The sequence below is a fragment of the Strix uralensis genome, chromosome 15 (assembly GCF_047716275.1).
Source record: "Strix uralensis isolate ZFMK-TIS-50842 chromosome 15, bStrUra1, whole genome shotgun sequence".
In the NCBI taxonomy this organism is placed as follows: Eukaryota; Metazoa; Chordata; class Aves; order Strigiformes; family Strigidae; genus Strix; species Strix uralensis.
Genome location: NC_133986.1, coordinates 20654482 through 20676158, shown reverse-complemented (window position 1 = coordinate 20676158; position 21677 = coordinate 20654482). Strand labels below are relative to the sequence as shown.

General features: G+C 53.0%; 1 protein-coding gene across 3 annotated transcripts in view; it reads right to left on the bottom strand.

The window, feature by feature from the left end:
• SLC25A22 (solute carrier family 25 member 22) overlaps window positions 1-19656 on the bottom strand; it is a 52849-nt gene extending 33193 nt beyond the window's left edge. The window contains exon 1 of one of the 3 annotated variants that reach the window (XM_074884665.1): window positions 19564-19656. The gene's annotated coding sequence lies outside the window, so the exon portion shown is untranslated. Of the gene's footprint in view, window positions 1-5657; window positions 5806-12698; window positions 12943-19563 lie in introns of those variants that run through there. The other 2 variants (XM_074884668.1, XM_074884667.1) reach the window with 2 other exon arrangements.
• Between the last annotated feature and the right edge of the window lie 2021 nt (window positions 19657-21677).

Below are 21677 nucleotides of genomic sequence, written 5' to 3'. Positions count from 1 at the left end.
GTGCTGCTGGAACTGGGAACCTGCATGGCACGAGCCACAGAGGAGCCGGGAAGAAACTGGTAGTGGGTGGGCAGAGGAAAGGAGAGCTGCCAGAGACCCACCTCCAAGCCGAAGAGGCTGAGCAGCCCTCACGGAAGGGGGTCCTAAATCAAACATCCCATAATTAAGAGAGCAAGAGCTGCACCGGTGATGAATTATGTGGCGTTAATTCCTTCCTAGAGTGCTGTTAACACAGCTAGGCATGGATTAATGCCCCATTACTCGCACACCAGGACGTCTCTTCTACATTTATTAAAGTGATCAAGCAAATTAGTGTCAGAGCGACACGCACACCGCAGCACAGGGAATTGCCTCCGTGCTAGGCAGAGAAGCAGTGCAAACAGCCCAGAGCTCACACTGCCACACGTAGATAGACCAGGAGCCTCCTCAGCGCAGCCTCTCCCCTGCTCCCAAAATCCATCTTCAAAGAGCGACAGAGCAGCCAGACTGGGGGTACCACAACACAATCCTAGCCAGCTTTGGATGTATCTGGTCCCCACAGGCTCAGCCACTGGCAAAATGGTGCTATTCTGCTCCCCTGCCTTGCCACACACCACCCACACTAGCCAGATGGTGAGGTTTCCTCCAGGATGGCACACCACAGACCTGCGGCACTCCGGATCAGCCTAGGGCACGGGGCTGGACTCTTAACCTTCGGTTCTTGCCTTATCACCTGAAGAAAAAGTGCTTACTAGAGAATCACAGCCAGCCTGGGGCATGGAGGGGAGCACAGTCTCATCACATGCCACATCTGCTGCCAGCAAGCTTGGATGGAGATACAGGGATCCAACAACTCCACAAGCCAAGAATCATCATGGGAGAAGGGGCAGGTTAAGGTTACCCACAGCTCTGACCACACTCATCGCATTTATTGCCACCACACTGCCCTATGGCTGGGGGTTGACACCTCTACCCCCAGATGCCATTGCTCTGCCCTCAGTCTGACCCTGGGGGTCCCCACAGCTCAGCACCCTCCTTCTTGTGCTGCTCTCTCTCTGCCAGAGCCACCATGGGCACCTCAGTCCACCAGCTTCCCGCAGTCCTGCCAGCAGCCCCCCAACAGAAGCCAGCTCTTCACTCCTGCCCTCTGCCAGCCCTCCCATTTCCAGACACCCCCCTCCCCAGCAGCCCCTCGCCGCAGCCGAGCGCAGCCTTTCAAGCACAGACTGTCGGACATGCCGATTTATCCGAGCGCACGCAGGCTGCCGTTTTGACAGCAGACCTTTAGCCAACGTCAGCTGGCGCTGCGGCCGAAGGAAGCGATCCCGTCCTCTCCCTACACCCAAACATGTGTTCCCATCCCTGCTTTCATGCCAGCACAAACATTTGTACAGAGTGGTCAGGCAGGGATGAGACAGAACTGGAGGCCAACACATGCTGGAGCTGTCACTGAAAACAAACATTCAAACTACAACCTTGACTTGAAAATAAACAGCAGAAGGGGAAGACAGGGCTCCCTTCCACTTATTTCCATTTGTTTCAAGAGCAGACAAACCCAGCGCCCCAGCCAGAGAAGCCAACATCAAGAAGCAGGGCTCAAGGGGTGAGAGAAGGGAGCAAAGCCATGCCAGCATCCACTGTGTCGAGAGGACACAGCCATGCGACTGCTCAGTCAGGGCAGAAAGAAATCAGCAACTAGTACTTGCTTGGGAGAGGAGAAACCCTCTGGGATCAGCACACCACTTTCCTTCACAGCACAAACGCGTTTGAAGGTGTAGACACCACGCCAAGTTTTGCTAACGACTGAAGCAAAGCTGCCATCGCAACAGTAAGGTTTAAGGAGTGCAGACTAAACTGCAAATATTTCCTGAGAGAAGCTGCTTCGTAGATGCAGGCCTGGCACAAAGGGGACAAGGGAGTCACCAGCAGGAAATCTCACCTGGGGAGAAGCTGTCGACTTGGCTCTTGCCTGCTCGTGACATTTTGGGACAGAGGGGTTGGAGGGCATCGGTGGCAGTTTCATCTTTACTGCTCGCTTGCCCTTCAGCTCTCAAAAGCAGGGACTGCCATGAACTTCCCTGCAGCACCAGGCAGAGCATTAGTCCTCAACAAAACAAAGCAGCTCTCACACACACAGGTGGGCACTCCCCGACTGTCGCAGACTGTCACCTCTCTGGCTGCGCCGCGGGACAGCACGGCCCCTTCATACAGTTCTGCCATCAGGCAGAAGCCCCGGGCTGCAGACGCAAACTCACCTGCCTCGTGGTCAGCGGCCGACTGTCCCTGTATGACGCTGGGCTTTGAAAGCGCCAAGCCCAGGGCAGGTCCCCCCCTTGCCTCAGGTGAAACAAGGCCAAAGTCCCAGCGGGGAGGTGCCACACCACCTGCCTGCACCATTGGCTGCTCACACCCCTGTGGGGACAGGCTCAGTGGCACTGCGCCCACTCAACGTGCAAGTCGGCGGGGATGCTGAGCCCCAGCACGCAGGGCCCTTGCTCCTCCTTCCCAACAGCCCCCCGCAAAAGCCCTCAGCTCCTGCAGCCCCTTCCCTCCTCCACGACTTAGCTCTGCCTTGTGCGGCTTCCCTCCCACTGCCTGCTCGGGATGGGTGTCCCCCAACACCTTCCTACCTACAGCCAAAAATGCCAGAGCACATTCGCAGTGAAAACAGTCAAGGCTTGGCGCCCTTGCAAAACAGCAGGCAAACTTTGCCTCCACACTCCTTGCAAACTGGGCTCAGTCTGGGAAGCCTTAACTTCTCCACGCTGCGAGACCTTGTGATGATAGAAGAATGCCTCAAAATATCTCCCTCACGCCACAAATAGGCAAGTTCCCTGGCAGTACAGGACAGTCTCCAGGCTGAGGGCGTGTTAGAGAGGTGTTTGACTTCACAAACACAGGTGGTGGCAGTATAGATTTACCTGGAAGCCCATGGTGGGGGGGGGCGAAAAGAGGATCAAAACTCCTGATTGGCAGCAAAGGCTCCTGAACTCTCATTCCAGCTCCATTGCCAGCTTGTCCTTTACCTTCAGACAGGATTTCCAACCACAACTGGCAGACTGAGGAACACCCTGCTCCCATGACAACATTTCAGCTTAGGAAAAAAACAAGCCATGAACAAAAATAGTGCAACATCTTAGCAGAGCATTTGCCCACCACATCCTTTACCCATCTGGACCAGTGTAGTTACCCATAACGTTGTGACAGGAGAGGAACCACAACAGGGCCACGGTGAAAGTGTCACAGGGGACAATCCTGCAAGCCCCTGGGACTACAGCAGCGTCCTATATTCTGATACTGCATGCACAGTGTTGCAACTGTCCTCTCCCCCAGGATTTATCTGAGATCCCAGGAATTTCAGAGACCTTATTTACATTCACACAAGGGTAGTCAAGAGGACAAAACAGAGACAGCAGAGACCAGCCTTGGAAATGCAGCCACCTCCACCACTCTCCAAGGAGGGAGAGGGCTCAGCACTCAAGAGCTTCTTTTGAGCTGCTCCAACCAACCCTCTTATCTCAGGGACAAAAGTGCCACCGTGTGCTGGAGGCAGCTCTCTCTTTCTCCAGGTTTGCCTGCTGGTCTCGGTCACCAGGGCCACCTCGATGCAAAGCAAAAGGGTTACCGAAGACATCAGACAGATGCTTTACTCCCTCTGTCTGCCTGGCCACACTGGGAGAAGCCAGTCTAGCTGCTGACTCCAAAGCAAGGATCAGAGTGAGTGGAGCAGCCGGTATTACAGGAAAGGAAGGGGACAAAAGAGCAGGGAAGGAGGTGAGGATCCTCTTGCCTCTGGGCAGTAGAAGCAGGAGGAATACACCCAGTTTTTCCATGCTCTCCCCTCTGGGCTCTGCATTCTGCTGGAAGCAACAGGCTGCTGCCCCCCCCCCCCCCCCCCCCCAGTACAGCGACATGCAATTTTGTGTGCTTTGTTGAGAAACCTTAAGCAGTAAGTCAAGACAACAAGCATCTTCTGTTACCTCTGTGAGAGCCAGGCTTGGAGAAAGGCCTCCAAAAGACACTGTGAGCCGCAAGAGAAGTGTGCCTTCCTGACCTGGAGAGCTTCTCCAGGCCAAACAACTTGCTTAGATTAGTGCAGAAGCTGTTTGCCCTATTGCTTAACAGGGGGAGTCCCATGGAGGCTTCTCCTTGCACCAACATGTCTGTCCCAGGTGAGTCTCCTACCCCTCAGCTCTATTCCAGCACAGCTCAGGAAACGGAGTCCAGTTCATAGGTCCTACCACCAGGTCACACTCTGGTTACCAGAGCGTATCCCACTTGGGCCAGGCAGAAAGCAAAGCACAACTGCTCAGTGCCAAGCCATCTGCATTCAAGTCAGACGGAAAGACCTGAGGAGCAGGCCTGTGTCGATCTGCAACAAACGCCAGATACGCCCTTCAGCTTTGCATGTCTTGGGAAACTGCCAGAGAGTTCACATTCACCAAGAAGCTGGGCTTGGGTATCAGCACTGCAGCACACCAAGAGGTCTCTGTGCAGATCTGGGACCTGTTATTTTAGGGGCTGCACAGACCTTCAGGCAAGGACAGCCCCTGTACAGGAGGTTTTGCAGCTGCACTGCGAGATGGGATGAGTGAGGACAGCCGTTAGAAGTGACTCACCCAGGGCTCACACGGCAAGTCTTGCTGTCCAAGGACATCAGGGCTGCCAAGCTGAAGGAACCAGAAGGGAAGGTTTCAGCAGGACAAATGAGCCTGCAGTCACCTCACTGAGAGCACGTGGCAGAGTCCTGCTCTGTAAGAGCAACACACTAAAACACTCTCATAAGGCAGTTACTGCAGTGCCTTCCCTCCTGGGAGAGAGAGACAACAGGCCTAAAAGTGCTCACAGCATCCCTGACAAGACTGAGGAGAGCAAAGGAAACCCATGGGAGCTGTTGGCACTCTTCCCATCTCAACCTGCCTCCTCTTCACATTCTCAAAAAGGCAACCGAGTCTAGTGGATGAGTCTCAAGAGACCCAGCTCCTCTGCTCTGCACAAATGCCACATCAAGAATGCTACAGCCCTGCTCCCCTCTCATTCCTCAGAACACTTACAACACAAGCAACGAGCCTTCAAATTATGGACAACTACTCATGCTCAAAGGCAAACTCAGTCTTGGTTCTCCGTGGCTTCTACAGAAACACGGACCAAGAGGCATGGGAGCCAGAGGGCCAAAAACCCTTTCCATGCATCTCTTATAATAAAATCTTCAGTGATGCAGTGATATGAGGTCAGAGCATGGCCATAGCAGGAATTCAGGCTCAGCATTTTGCTTGAAAATAGTGGTGGGCTCCAGCCTTTGGTCTGTAGAGACCTGCAAGCCCCAGCACCAATTCAAAGGGATCTGTAAAAAGTAGCTACAGAACAACTACTCCATATGCAAACACAATGAACTATGTATATGTGGCAACTTCTACAGAAAATTATTATTTAAATTAAGTTTATAATGGGCTACATTATTTTGCAGCTGAAGACACAACAGTGGAAGCACAAGCTAACTGACAGATAGTAAAACTGCCCACATATGATCATGCTGGTGTATAAGCAAGTTTGCAGCTTGAACATCTTTGGACGACATAAGTGGGTGCTTTGTGTCAGTGATGCCCCTTTTCAAGTGCCACTTGAGAAACCATGTAGTCACACATTGAACCAGTGTGATTCTAACTTTTTAAACCCACCTTCCTCTGGATCAGTTCTTCATACCAGTTTTCATGAAATTAGAGCTTCAGAGACATGCAGCATTAGCTGGAGAAAGAGGACAGCGTCACCGAGAAGTTAGAGTCTGGCAGATGGGAGACAGAGCTGGGAAAACAAACAAGAACTTACATACAGCATTTCCTCTTCAATAATCTGTGGTAGTCAAGAAAAGGCAGAGCCCACTGACGGTGACAGACAAACCTTTTGTTCTGGAAGGACTTACCACTGAGAAACTAAATGGTGCAAATCCCTCACTTGTGTGCTCTGCTAAGAGACCAGCAGAGTAGAAAAAAGGTTACTCCCTCCCAATTTAAAATAATCACCATGTACAAAGCTGTAATTAAAAACAACCAACCAAGAAGCCCAAGGGAAAGCAAGGGTTAGATTCCAGCTCAGTCAGTAGAAATGAGGCAGAGTGCTGAGCTGAGGTTCTGCCGCGTGAAAGGGACGATTCATTCCCCACCAGCAACAAAACCAGGGCTCCTGGCTCTCAGCAGACCGATCTCCTCTGAAAGGAAGGGGCACCAGTGGCCCTGCTGGGAGGAATAAGCTTTTTTCCAGGCCAAATTGCAGCAGTACCTCACCAGAGCAACACCCAAACACGCACAGAGCTGTTCCTTAAAGTGCATCCTCCCGGGACGGTGCCGGACGGCTGCAGCAAACCCGAGGCTGCAGAGGGGAAGGACTGACAGCACTGGTCAGTGCTGCTGAGAGCTGGCGGTCCTGCCTCGGGGCTAGCATGGGGCACGCAGGATGGACCATGCAGTTGAAGGCCTCCAGGGCCACGAGCTGGAGAGCTTGGTGGCAGCTGTGTCAAGGACCGACTGTTATGGATGACCACCACTTTTGTGTCACAAGATGAGTAAGGTTTTTCTCAGAACGCTGCAAGCAGCCCTAAAAAAGGTTTTTTCTCCTTGAAAGGAGAGGGGAAATATAAACTCTTCTTCTTTTGAGAAGAAAGAAAACCAACGCACAAATCCAAGTTTATTTCCCCCACGTTGCGTTCCTTCAGGCAGATGTTGAACAAGATGAGAGCCAAAAATAGCCCCAACTTCAGCTATGCCAGGGCTATAAATTAAGCTCCAACCCTCCCAGCCCAACAGCCAGCAAGGGGCCTGCCAAGAGAGCTCCGACACATGGGTGCTCCCGCAGCACAGCATGAGGGAAGACCAACGGAGCCGTTGGGTTAAACTCCACCACGTCAAGGCTGCTCTTCCCTTCTCCAGACTCATCCAAGACAGTGAACAGACAGAGAGAAGAGAGAGCGGAACAAAATTCCTCACTGGATAAAAAAGCTGGCCTTGAAAATGCCCCATCTTGGTGTGTGCCAAGCAGCCCACAGCTCTGAGCCAGTGGGCTGCTCTGATCCTGCATGGAAAGCCTCCTACCCACCAAGCCAAGCAGTGTCCCTTCCTGCCCCTGAAGCAGTGAAAGAAAAAAGGAGAGAAAAAATAAAATAAAAACAAAATCACCACCTCCACCCAGCATCTGAGGTACCCCAGCACCCACTTCTCTTCCCACAGACTTTTTCTTTTTTTTTTTTTTTCCCCTGCAATGCACCCGTACCACCAGTACAACATACACCATCACAGCTCCTCGCCCCACTAACCACTCATGGTACCTTCATCCAAGCACTGGGCTGTCCTGGGAACAGGCTCTAAGGAAGGAGAAACAAATTTATCTGCTCCAACCTGCAGACAGACTCGTGTGCATCCCCTGTCACTCCACGGAGATCTCAGAGACTTTTATTTTTCTGCCGTGGCCCCCAGGAGGACCAGGTCCTCAGCAGATGCAAGCCAGAAGAGCTCATCATCTCTGCTGGAGCCTGGGGACTTGGTCCCCCACCAGCTGCAGTGAGAGGGCACATTATTACAAGCACATACACACTGCTGTCCAATTTCATGGGGTTTCCTTGCCCATCTGCCTGCAACAGCCTCATCTTCTCAATGATGCATCTGCACAAGCTCATGATGACTGGGAACAGTTCAGGCCTGGAGAGCCCAAGCTTACTTGGCAAGGGGGAGAAATAGCAAATGAGAAAAGTAAAAAGAGGGAGGGGGGAGCAGGCAGAATACCTGCATCTCACCCCAACAGCTACTTGCAGAAAACCCAACCAAAACTGTGCAAGCACATCAGCTGCTTTCCAGCACCACTCTTCCTGCCTTTCCTTCCAGCTCATGCTCACTGCAAAGAACGTGACCTGTGATTATTGCAGGAAGGGGAAGAAGAGAAGAAATGCAGGAAGCCTCCTTTGCATGCATAGTGATCTTGGATGAAAAGAGCCCCCAAAAAGCTTAACTCACTAGTTTCAGAAGCGGTGCAGGACCTTACCTTCCCACGTGCAGAACTACAGGAGCAGAGACACACACCACCATCCTGGACTTGCAGGCTGCATCATTCCAGGGAGGTAGAGCACAAACTGGCACTCACCCCCATAACCTGTATTTTCTGAAAAAAAAACAACCAAAAAAACTAGTGGCAAGCATCCTGGCTGCGTCTCACAGGACCTAGCTAAGCTCTGTGCATGGAAGACCCAGCCCTGCAAAAGGGACTGAGGACCATAGCACTGCAGAGAATGAAACTGCTTGCAACTATTTTTTGTCCTTTCACGAGAACCTTGCCCTTTCGCAGTCTCTGTTATGAGCAGCTCCAGAATACACCAGCCACCTCCTCTGCCCCAGGATTCACTGAGGGTAACTACGGCAGACAACGAAGCAAAATTCCTGAGTATCTGGTTCATAACCTGATTGGAGCAGAGTTCAAGCACGAGTTGCTAAAGTTTACTTCTGTATATTTCTGCCTCCCAGTCCGTGCCATACCATGCAGATTCATTCTATAGATCCTTTTCTACAGACAGCGTAGAGCATAGGAAATATCCAGGGCTGGCAGTTTAGCTAATGTGCACTGAAAGCTTCCTTCCGTCTACTGCGCCTGCTGCTAATTCCCTTCACAGCTCTGCTCATTAAGAAAAATACAACACAATAAAAGAGAACCGCACACGTACACACCTTGCCCAAATTCCCTCCATACTGGCTGATCCTGAGTCAGCACCAGTGATTAACTGTTGCCATGCACTGAGGAGGACACGGTTATTAAATTAATAGGGGCTGCTTAACCTGGCTACAAATATACAAGTTCTTTGTGCCTTAGTGAGCTAATAAGGCATGTGCTAATTACATTAATTCAAACAACCCAGCGTGCCCTGAGGGCAAAGGCAGAGAAGGGTGCAACAAACCCAGGCTCTTTCATAATAGCTGTGTGAGAGCGGAAGGTACTTGCCTTGACACGGCTTTTGGAGGAGCAGCACAGGAGCGCTGCAGCTCGCGCCCTTCGTCTGGCTCAGCCCCGCGCCCAGTTAGCGTGCGAAAAGCCTTGCGCGTTCGCTCAGCCCTTGGTGCAACAACAGACATGGGATCCCCCTCTCCGAAGGGCCAGCTGGCTTGTCCCTTCCTACCTCTGGCTTGTCCCTTCCTACCTCCATGGCCCATCGCAAGCCTCGGGCTGACACCCTGCTGCTGGGACCGTGAGTGTGGGGCCCTGCAGCAGCCCCTTTCCCGCAGGGACCACGTGGCACCGGCAGCCTCCGGCCACCGAGCAGCACCGGGGCTGCAAGTCCCCCAGCATCCTGCCACATGCCACTCCTCACGCCGACCTGTCTCCTCCACGTCCCCGCAGGCAGCCGGGGACAGCTTGGCCGGACAGGCAGCACGTGGAAACTTCAGCGTGAGCTCAACCAAGTTCAGCAATCCCAACCGGCTCCCTAAACCCTGGCAAGGGGGCAGGCAGGCGGGACGGTGCACACCTCCCACCTCAAAATAGGAGCAGAGCCTTCAGAAACGGAAAGGGGAAGGGACAGACTGCGGCAGGGAGAAGCAAAAGGACAGCAAGAAAGAGAGACGCACAATCCCAGCAAGGTTTAGATACACTCAGAGAAGAGCATCCCATCTCTCCAGCCCAAGACTAACCAGATCCCTCACCTCCACCACCCCTGGCCAGGAGCCTTCCTTGGCATCAGCTGTGCTCACCCTCAGGGTGTCCGCTAGGCACTGCCACCACCTCTTGGCATGCCAGCGAGGGAGAGGAAGAGGAAGACGAGAGGAAGTCAGTGGTATTTCTTTGCATCTCCAACAACACGTGCTCACCCAGCGCTTTCTGAAGCATGCACTTGTTCCTGTGAACACTAGAGGACTGTGCCAGAGCACAGCAAAGGTGGGGGGGTCCCCTCTGTTCCCACTTCTTCCTATACCATGTGCATCTGGCAGTACATAGGGCCATCCCAGGGAGGCCTGAAAACCAACCACCTTTCTCTAGCAGCAAGGACTATGCCATGTGAACTGCAGGGTGTTTTTTAAAGACACGACACTGACTCTTCCCCTCCAAAAGAGAATCTACAATCAGGCACCAGATGAAACACAGGGCTGTGGAAGGGCAGTACAACAGTTTGTCCTGCACAAAGAGGCACTGGGACAGGCTCGATGCAGTCTTGACAGTGGGCTGGCAGAGAAGATGCAAGTATCTTCATGAAGGAAACCATACTAGGGATTTTTAACCCCTGGAAAGTGTGTCTCTCTTAAGCCATGTGATTCTCTTTCCCAGCAGAGGCTCTGGTTACTCAACCACTAGTCCAGCCTAACTTCAGGCTACTGCCAAAGAGGAGGGAGCTCTTCCTTCCCGCAGCAACTAGAGGAACTCATTTCAGACCAAGCCTATTCCCAGGTCAATGCATAGCTGTGAACACACAAACGCTTGTGCCAACAAAAAAAAAAAATAAAAAAAAAGAGAGAGGCAGGAGTGAGAAGCAGGGCTGACCCTTTCAGCAGCAGCCTGCCTGCTGTGGGCACTGGAAAAAAAATGAAAACAACAAACGAAATAGAACAAGAATCCCTCCAGGGAAGCCTGGGAGATAAGGGCTTCTGGGCCCTGAACAAAATGGTTTAAAAGACCTAGAAATCCAGAGCCCTGTGGGGCTGTACATCAACTGATAGCTGTCACTTGGAGACCCAAAAGGGACTGCAAGAGCCTGGCTGGTACAGCAGTGTGTCCAGCAACCCCCCCACCCTGCCCCTGCAGCCAAGCCAGTGTCCCCAGAGTGCCAGCTGCCAATGTGGGTGCCAACGCCAAAATACCAGAGGGTAGTGGAACAGGATCCCAAGGTCTGAAAGGACATAAGTCCTCCTGTGTCACCCTTAGGCTCCACCTAAGGCAAGGTGACAGAGCAGCATCAAGCAGGAGCCACCATGTAAGCATGCAGACACTGGTGTATAGGCTGCAAGCTCAGCTGCTCACCAGAGCCCAGACTGTATTTCAGGTGCCTTTTGTACAAGAGACCAGACACAGAGGGTAGACAGGATAACAAAAGGACATCTCCCAGCCTCCCAAACATGGTGCTACAGCAGGCAGAGACCTTTCCAAAGAAGGAAGCTTATCTCATTACTTCCCACTGCTGAAGGTAGAATTTGACTAATGCTCCCAGTACACCAGAAGAAATGCCAGTTAAATGTCAGGTTAATCAATATTCCTTGCCTCTCAGCCACAGGATACAGGGCACTGCTGCTGCCAGTCCCTTTGCTGTGGGAGTACATGAACATACCTGCTTCACTCCTGCATCACAAACAGCGTTTCTCTCCTCCCACCTCAGCTGTTTGCTTCCACCAAAGCTGTTCAGATCACAGCAAAATGGCTCCTTGCTGAACGCACCTCAGCGGCCCTACGCAGGTCACGTTGCTCCTAGAGAGGTTAGCAGCCAGGGAAACTCATAGGCACGCTGTGACAAGTGGAGGAATTGTCAAAGGGACTGTAACCACCGCCTGACAGCTCAGGATTCTGTAGCATCATCCATCCACCAGCTCCCTGCTCACCCAGAGTGCTGTGAATCAGCAGGCTGCAAAGCAGGCAAGGCACTCCCAGCGTGAAGACAATATATTTAGGAGGCTACAGGCAAATGAAAACACATGCAGTCCTGCTCACCTAAACAGAGCAGAAGGAGATAGGTAACATAAGAAAGGAAAAAAAGAGTGAGACGAAGAAAGAGAAGTCAAACTTGGAAAGTCATTCTCCAGACATTAAATGTCTTATCTGGCTACTCCACACGGGCAGTGCAACGCTGCTACCTGCCAGATATATCCACAAGAATTTACCTGACACATTAAGCATCCTCAGTAAAGCGATACATCTTGCATTGCTTAAGACCTCTTTTCAGAAAGTTTAAAAAAAAAAAAAAAAAAAAAAAAAAAAATCACACCTGAAGCACACCTCACAGCCCTGCTCTACCTACCAACCAACACTGCCTCACCAAAGAGTGTGTGGCAGAACACAAATAGCATTAGACACGACGGACTGTCGTGCCAGTGAGCAGCGGAGCAGGCGCTTGGGAGAGTAACAGTGGTTTGGCAACATGGGAACCAGACACATCGCTCTGCTCCAGAGGTCCTCAGACAAGGAATTCTGGGCTCCAATCCACAATCCCCATCGGAGCCAGCCGTGGGTACTGATTGGGAACTTGCCCGCCCCGTGGCGGAGCCCACACAAGAGGTGGCACAGCAATCTGCTGCTGCCACAATTGATGCCAGGACCCCAGGTCTGGTGCCAGCTGGGGAAACCATGTTCTCCTTCCCCTGCAAGGGCAGTAACCTCATCAGAGGAGAGGGGAGGTTGGCCACAGCAGCCAGCTCTGCCAGAGTTCACCTGGGTCCCTGACCATAACACGTAAACCCACTCCCATCCCATGTCCTCTCAGGCTATCAGCAAGTTTCTCAGTTCACGTACACGTAAGGTGTGTCCAAACAGCACGTGCCCGTTGCCACGGCTGATGTGTTTGCTTCCAGCTCTGGACCACTTCACTTTGCACCTCCCCAGCTCCAGGTAACTGCACCAGTGCGAGAGACAACCCATCGTCCGATCACACCACGGCCCTCCCGCAACCTCACCTGCGCATCACAAAGGCTCACAAGCTGCGTGCGGCAGCTCCACAGCCTCTCTCCCATCACCTGAGCCCACACCTCTGCAAACTGGCCACGGCTCACCTCCACCAGAACAGCCCAGCAAGCAGGTCCAGCGGAACCTCACCGCAGGGGAAGCTGGAGCTCGCTCCACGCCAGGGACCTGGCAGAGCCGCAGAGACTGAGTCAGCGGTGCGCAGATGCCTCCCGAGCACGTAGAGGCTGCGGGAGCAGCCTGCTCAGCCTCCCCAGGAGCGTGCTGGCAGGCAGCACACCCCACGGCACACTCAGGCACGCGCCCACACACAGCTCAGCAGCAGCCTGGCATTTCTTCCCCCCTTTCCAAAGCCAAATTCAGACCATCTGTTGAAGTATTTCTGCAAAATCATCCCTCTTTCAGGAAGGGCCGGGGGCTGAGTTTAGCTGTTTATATAGCGTCTGGCATTTCTGTAGCGCTTATCGCTTCAGTATCCAAGCTATTTCCCTTCAAGCTCTCCATTAGTTTTGAAGAACCAAAGTGCAGCACCAGTAGATCTTTGCTCTAAGTTTCTGAAAAAGAAAAAAAGGGGCATCAAAAAGACAACAGCTGCTCAGGTCATGCACACATTTAGCTGCTAATGAAGCGAGCAGGACAGGTCAGGGGAAGGGGGTCAGGCCCACACGATGTGTTTTATGTCCTTTAAAAGAACTACTACCCTTAAAAACAGTCTTCATAAACAACAGCTGCTCCCAAGGGATGAGATGAACCAACAAGTGCTCCTGTTGCCGTACAGAGAAGAGCTCAGCTTATCCAGGGCATAGAAAGGGAAGCTATCCCCATCCTTGGGAAAGCCAACACAAAATGAAAAAGGAAAATGAAGTACTCAGAAGGAGAGACCATTTACTACATCAGACCATACCTTCTGCAACAGCTGCCACTGCTATTGCATACAAGTGGCAAAACCACTTCACCTGGAAGTGCTGCTGCCCCTATTTGACTGTAGGGGACAGGGTCAGAGAGACACTTTACTGCTTATCCAAGGTCGTGCTCCGAATCTGTGGCAAAGGAGAAAGCAGTACCCAAATTCAGAGCTAGCCCCGACATATCCTGCTCCTAAAACATGCTTCCTTCTATCTTCTCTTTTTTATAAACCCATAACTATCACAGAGCAAAGAGCACAGCACTGAACAGGGCATCGAACAAGCTCCCAGCCTGCACGTGGCCTTGGAGAAGGGTTTCCATGCCACCCTACCCGGCAGGCAACAGGGAACTGCCCTCGCCTGCTCTGCCAAGGCGCACAGGCAGCACATCCACTGAAGGCAGTAAGGGGTCAGACACCGCAGTGACAAGGACACAGTACTCAGCAGCAACAGAAATGACAGATGCACTGGTCCAGACTAAGCACACCACATGCTACCACCTCCTTCCACGCGTTTATCCGCGCAAAGCCGGTGCTTGCCCTGAGCTTTCACATCAGACAGCACAACCCCTTGTTCAAACAAAAAGGACTCACCAGAAGCTGCAGCTGAATTCAGAAATGAAGGATCACAGCTACTGAACTGGCTTCTGGCCTGATCCAAACTAAGAGCTCACTTGCACAGCACCTCTCCTACTAAAATGACTTGCTGATTGTCCCGTATCTTTGTTCTCTAATTAAAAAAGCACACACCTTCTCTCTTCCGAAATGCCTCCTCCAAGACAGTCACACAGTGCAGCAGCACCGCTGTCCTGGCTAAGAGGGGAAGTTTTCCTTCTCCTTCCCTCTCCCCACTTTGTCCACAAAGCTCCTCACAGCTGGGACAGCCTTTAAACAGAGAGCATGAGCCCCAGTCACGGAGCCAAACTCCAGGTGGGGAAGGCACAGTCCTTTGATGGGACTTCAGTCATCTCCAGCTGCTCAAATTCATGCCATTCTGTGAAACTCAGCTAAATTAAAACCTACCTCCCTCTTCCTGACCTCTGGATAAATGCTGCAGGCCCAGGAAAGGAAAAAAAAAAAAAATCCAGACAGCTCTCCTGACAAGCTACACACCCTCACCAGCACCAAAGGAAGGGGCAGGGCACAGGGAGGTTTGACAAGACGTAGCTACCCACCCACAACAGCACCACCAAAACAGGAACAAGAAGTGGTTATGAAAAGGTTTAACAAAATAAACGTAAGACTGCATTCCTGAGAGCAGCTCGCCACAGGCTGCATTACATTAAGATCAACAGAAACCCCACAAATTAAATAAATGGTATCCCATCACATTTCTCCTGACACAGAAAAAGCCCTGCTGCCCCGGGTGCCTTTCCCTTCACCAAGAAAATAGTCACCATGTGGGCAGCCCTCCTAAGACAGCAAGTATTCAAAGTTTTTAACTTTACAGATGTGCAAGAGGAAACTGCCAGACAAAAATCCAAACCACCCAGAGTGGCAAGGTCTTTTCATTGGGTTTGCCTGGGGTTTTGCCTTGTTTTCTAAAGCTTCTGTGTACCCCCTGTTACTTTATCTTCACAACAACTGGAACTACCCAGCAATCAATACTGCAAGGTTAAAGCAACACCCAGTTTTGCATTGGAAAGCTTAATTCACCTCCTCCTTCCTGCTATCTAGGCGCTGGAAAGCAAACAGAAGAGGACAGCAAAAAATCATTTATCTGCTGTTAAGATTAGTTGGAGCAACACAGCGTTAGCTCTAGCAACCTGCCGTGCTGTTAGCTGGGGATGGCCAAATGACCGTCCCCACTCCAGGCAGGCACAGGCCAGAGGGCTCAGCCACGCGGAAGAAAAGCTGCATCAAGTCATGGCACCTGGGAAGCCGAAACACACTGTCCTGTTAGACCTCAGGCACCTCGTCAGCAGGGGAGAAGAGGTGCTTGCAGTCACATCCCGCTGCCTCACTGCAGACAGACAAGGCAAGAGGCCATGCAGCCATTTAGAGAAACACACAACGAAACAAACCCTGTAAGATATGTTCAAAAGTAAAAAAATAAAAACCAATGCACCGGCTCACATTGGCAGTATCCATAGCTCATTTGCCATGATAAGTAGTTGATAATTCCAACTCTTCTAACTTTCTGGTAGTGCAGATGTTTGGGTATTTCTAAGAAAGCCCAGATGTGCAAACACTGGCATCACAGCAGGCTTCTGCATTTCCTGAAAACATGGTTAAGGATTTAGGCCAACACATGCACAGATGTAAAAGGAGTAATACCCGGTCCTTATGTACCTGCAGTAGCCAAAGGCAGGATGCTGTGACTGGGCAGATCCCTCCCCATCCTGCACTGCTGCTGTTGAAGGAGCAGCACAGGCACTTGTCCTTACACAGTATTGCAGAGTTAGAGGAGCAGAGGCAGCTGGGAGGTAAGCGTGTCCAACTGGAAGCCTAACAGGACGTTAACAAACTTGTAAGAAGTGACAGGCTAAAGAGGCTGTGTGCCCAGGCTCTTCCTGTAGCTCGAGGGCTCCCACATGATGGCCCAACCTCAGCTGGTGCAAACCAAATTTGCTCGATGCCTCTGCCATCTCTACATCAACTTACTGCAGTCAAGGGCCAAGGTGCACAGCTCTGGGACACCGCTGACCTGCCAGCAGCCATGTAGAAACTTCATTCTGGGGAAGAAACAAAACAACAACCAAACAAAACAACAGAGAAAAAAAAAAAAAAAAACACTCTGAAAAAGGACAGCCAGGAACAAGGCAGACTTAGGAGAAATGCCTCTATGTTCTGAAACAGCCTAGAAAAGGGGAAACTGCAGAAACTCCCTTCACAGGACATTACTACTGTAATACACATGAACTGTAGCACTCAGGATCACAAGGAAACTCATTTGTCACAGCTATTCCAAACGCCATTTGGTTACAGATCATCCCCCCAGCGCAGGATCTCCTAACAACCAAACAAAAATATTTTGTATTTTTCCACCCTTTTCCTTCCCCCTGGGGCCTAGTTCGAAGCTCTTTTATGTCATTCTGGCAGCACAATGTGAATTTAGGCAGATAGAAACAGCCCATTAAGAGATACACCCTACACAGGGCATCTTGCTGGCACTGGAAAGTTGGCAGTGCAAAACATTTGCAGTCCCCTGCCCCCGAGTGAGCCCAGAAATCAAATGACAAAAGAAAGCATCCGTGCTGGAACAAGGCAGACGTGCTGCAGGACAGCATCAAGGGACACAAGTCCATCCATGGTTACGTTCAACAGTGCTAAACTTTTCTTCTCACCACACAAGCCTTTCACCTCCCAAATTTCACAAGGACATATCACCTTCCAGCAGTTACTGCGAATTTGGCAATTGCCTTCCAAGAGCGTTTTATTTCCACAGCAGGGTGAAAGAGAATCCAGGGACTTGCCAACATCTGTAAAACAAGTAATCCCAGGCTTAGCAGCAAACCCAAAGCCCAGCCCTTTGGAGGACCAGAGGTGGAGACCACGCAGCCCTACACCACACCTAGGCACTCCTTGCCAAGGGAAAAAGAGCAACTCATCAGTCACTCCTCTTACAGCCTCCTGGCTGCAGATAAAACCAGATAAAAGCCAGAGTGCCAGGGACAATTAACTATTTTCACAGCATTGCACCGTCATCACATGCTGCAACAAGGGTGTTCCCTAGATTGGGCTTTACCCCTCACAGAAAAGCTGTTCTTAGGGGAATCTGCAAGACTGGGCCACTGGTCGGGGATGCTGGATCTTAGATGTGTTTTACTCTAGCTAAACACAGTGCAATGTTTTCCCACCTAAAAACACTGCTGCCTTACTCCAGAAAAATCTCTCCCTCCTATTATTTCACAACTGCCAGCATGACAACAGTTACGCAAGAACAACTGTAGGGGCACATGAAATGCTTACAGCTCCTAAGTGAGACTTTCCCCATTATAACACCCTCATAAGAGCACAGCTCCAAATCCTCACAGCTCTCAGGCTTCAAGGCACACCAAATCCCAGGCACTCCATCAAAATCCCTTCTCTCCAGCACACCTTTGCCCTGCTAGAGACCTACAACATGAAAAAAATCACAAAAACGTCATGCACAAGCGAGCAGGGAGGCTGGTTCCATGTGTATTTGCTGCTGTCACCTCGGCCAGCCAAGTAGATATTCCCCGTCTTGCCCAGCAATTTAAATCTTGGCAGGAAAAGGGGAGCAAATGGCCCTGACAGGCTGTCAGTGATTTCTACCTCCTAGTAACTTAATACAGCACACTGCCCCTTCTTAAAACAGCAGCAGAAGGATCTTCTAGGGCCCTGGCATCTTAGTAAGGCATTAACAAGATTGCTGGGCATCAAACAACACCGCAGACTTTCCTTCAGAGCAGTGCCGGGCTCCAATTTACAACACAGATTTACTCCCTGTTCCAACTCGGTCATCCATCTCTGCCACTGATCACCATCGCCCTCAAAACACAATGCGCCTTCAAAACACAATTACTACAACGGGCACTCAGTGAACCAACGAGCCCAAGGGCACAGCACCAGGAGAAAAACTGCACCTGTGTGAATGACAAGAAGAAGTAGTAGCGTACAGTTAAAACTCCTACAGGCAAGACATTCAAAGGGGTAAATCCTCATTAAATACTCATGTTTATTTTCTGGTGAAGGGGTTAAAGTAACTCCTCCTATTAGTCCTCATCTATACCTTTATCTGTAACAGCTTGGAAAGCAAAACACAAGCCGAGGACAAGACAACAAGCACCATCCGAGTCCTACACAATGTATTGTTATCAGCCGAGTACCACTCTAGTTTGATTGCCTTTGGCTTGCCATTGCCAAGAAGCGAGATCTTGAGAGGCAAAGCCACAGTGACTTGCAGTGATCAGAATCACTGCAGCTACAGTCCCAGCAGTAGCAGCCATGCCACAAGAGGTCAGATCCTAACGGCAGCAAGGATCCTAACGGAGATGAATGCACTACGGTAAAAAACACCCAGTCTTTGTAAACACCTAATATCTAAAAGATATTAGAACAAATAAACGTAGCTGGGATCCTGCTCTGACATTTGTTACTCTGGCAAGGTGTAGAAACTAAAAGCTGAGAAGCCCTGCAGGAGAGAGGCCTGGGGCACTGGAAAATCCGATTTCCAGGACTACACCCTCACCCAGCAGGAGCCCGGCAGCTCCGGAGGGTGCAGCGAGAGGATGCTCGGGGTCCAATTCCCGGGGTGACCTTGAGGAAATCCCACAGCCTATCCACATTTTCACGTTCCCCATCCACGGGAGGAAGAGCACAATAACCTTGACCTACCTCAAAAAGACGAAGATCTGGTTTAGGAGAGCCTGGAAGGTGCTTGGAGAGGCTTAGAAGCAGGACCCTGCGCTGCGATTGGGGTGGACAGAGGCTACAATCCTACAAATTACCCCAGAAATCAGAAGCCCCGGAGGAACACGCAAATGGCTTTCGATATAAAAAGCAGCAGCTCCGGGGCACTAAAGGGCACGGCTGAAACCGCACATGTGTCACCCGCAGTTTCCCCGGCGCGGGCAGGGAGAGGAGGGGTGAGGCCGCTGCAGCCCCCACCGCCCGGCAAGGGCAACCCAGCACCACGGGGGGGCTCGGGGCCGTCCCCCCAGGCTCGGCTCTGACACCCGCGCCCCGGCCCCAAACTCGGGCAGAGGAACCCCCAGGGGCGAGGGGAGTGGCTGGGGGGAGCGGCACTCCCCGGGGGGGAGGGCCGAGAGGGCTCACAACCCCCAGGGTGAGGGGGGTACACGGGGAGGGGGGGGGGGGGGGAAGGGGAGCCCGCAGCCCCCGGGGTGAGGGGGGTGCATGGGGCGCCAGGGCAGCCGGCGGGGCGAGGGGCCGGCCCCCCGGGGACCAGGGGTGCAGGAAGGCGGCCCGCGCACCCCTGAGGTAATGGGCCGGGGCGAGAGCCGAAGGGGCCGGTGCAGCCAGGGCCCGGCCGGGAGAGGCGAGCCGCAGCCCGGCGGCAGGAGGGGTGCCCGCACCCCGGCGGCGCCTCCCGAGGGCCGGGCGGCGGCCGCGCCCGCACTTACCGGTCCGGGGCGGCGGCGGTTCCCGCCGGGGCCGGAGGCCGGTGCGGCGCGGGGTGCGGAGCTCCTCGGCGCGGCGCGGCCCGGCCCGGCCCGGCTCAGCTCTGCCCCCTCCGGCCGCGCTCGGCGCAGGAAAAGCCGCCGCCGGGCCCTCCCCGCCGGGGCGGCCGCCGCGTCGCCATGGCAACGCGGGCCGGGGCGGCCGGGCCTCGCCGCGGCCTCCTCCGGCCCCGGCCCTCCCCGGGGCCGCAGCGTCCCCAGGGGAGCGGGTGTCCCCCCGGGGGACGCGGTGTCCCGCCGTGCCCGGAGCCCTGCCCGCCCCTCCGACAGCAAAGTGCCCTCGCCCCGCCGCAGGGCGCTGTGCGCCTCCCTCGCCCCACCCGTCAGCCATCTTGCAGCCACCTGGTGGGGCGGCACACGGGGGGAACACCGGGACGAGCGCAATGGGGGGAAAATAACAAATCTGCCTTTCCCGACAAAATAAAGACCAAGCCGGCTGTGGTCAGATGGGCCGTGGTGCCGCCTGCTGTCCCGCTGGAAGGTCCCCAGGCCACAGGCGGGCATCGCTGTTGGGTTTACTAGGCTCTGCTGTGGTTTCAGGAGCATCACAGGGCCCGAGTCCTCACACAAACACATCCACGGGGACCGTTTCAGTGGGCTTTGGAAACTTAAGCAAGAAAGTGAGGAGGACAGAAGTAGCCAGCCAGATCTCTGCGTGTCTTGGGATGATGGCTGTGGGTGTGACACCACCAAGGAGAGAGGGAAAGATCTCCAGAGGAATGCATCTGTCAGGGCATCACCTGGGCGCTACGTGAGCATGAGGTTACCCGCTCTGCGCCAAAACACAGAATCACAGAATCATCTCGGTTGGAAAAGACCTTGAAGATCCTCCAGTCCAACCATGAACCTCACCCTGACCGTTCCCAACTCCACCAGATCCCTCAGCGCTGGGTCAACCCGACTCTTCAACCCCTCCAGGGATGGGGACTCCCCCCCTGCCCTGGGCAGCCCATTCCAACGCCCAACAACCCCTTCTGCAAAGAAATCCTTCCTAAGAGCCAGTCTGACCCTGCCCTGGCGCAGCTTGAGGCCATTCCCTCTTGTCCTGGTGCTGGTTCCTTGGCTCAAGAGACTCATCCCCCCTCTCTGCACCCTCCTTTCAGGGAGTTGTAGAGGGCCATGAGGTCTCCCCTCAGCCTCCTCCAGACTAAACCCCCCCAGTTCCCTCAGCCGCTCCCCATCAGACCTGTGCTCCAGACCCTGCACCAGCTCCGTTGCCCTTCTCTGGACACGCTCGAGTCATTCAATGGCCTTTTTGGAGTGAGGGGCCCAAAACTGAACCCACTCATCGAGGGGCGGCCTCACCAGTGCCGAGTCCAGGGGTAAGATCCCTTCCCTGTCCCTGCTGGCCACGCTATTTCTGACACAAGCCAGGATGCCATTGGCCTTCTTGGCCACCTGGGCACACTGCTGGCTCCTGTTCATCCGGCTGTCAATCAACCCCCCCAGGTCCCTCTCTGACTGGCAGCTCTCCAGCCACTCCTCCCCAAGCCTGTAGTGCTGCTGGGGGTTGTTGTGGCCCAAGTGCAGCACCCGGCATTCGGATACATGAACACACAGCCTGTGCAATGAATTGGAGAGGATCAGAGAAGGGCAACTATGGGATGGTAGTGTGTCAGGCTAAGGAGGACTTTGCACACACGGGAGAAGTGGCAGTTACATGGAGTCACGAGGAACAGTCCAGAAACAGCAGAGTTTCTGGAAAACGAGAGGAGCTTGTTATCACCTGTAACCCAAAGCGAGAAGAAGATGTAAACCAGAGGTTGGTGAAGCATCAGAAGCCAACGCTGATGAGTTGGGTATAGGTGAAAAAGGGAGCAGCTTCTGCAGTTTTCAACCTGGGCTGGGTAAAGCATGAGAAGATACAGCACAGGGGGTGACAAAGCTCACTCCAGAAAGGTGGTGCCTGACCAAGGAAGAAGGCTTGTGCACCATGGCCGTTTTTTGGGTGTGTATTGGATGGACATCCATTACAGGAGCAAAATGCAAGTGCTGTGGGCCGCTGGCATAGTCTGTCCAACCCCGCAGCCTTGTTCCACCACGTCCTTGGGGAAGCA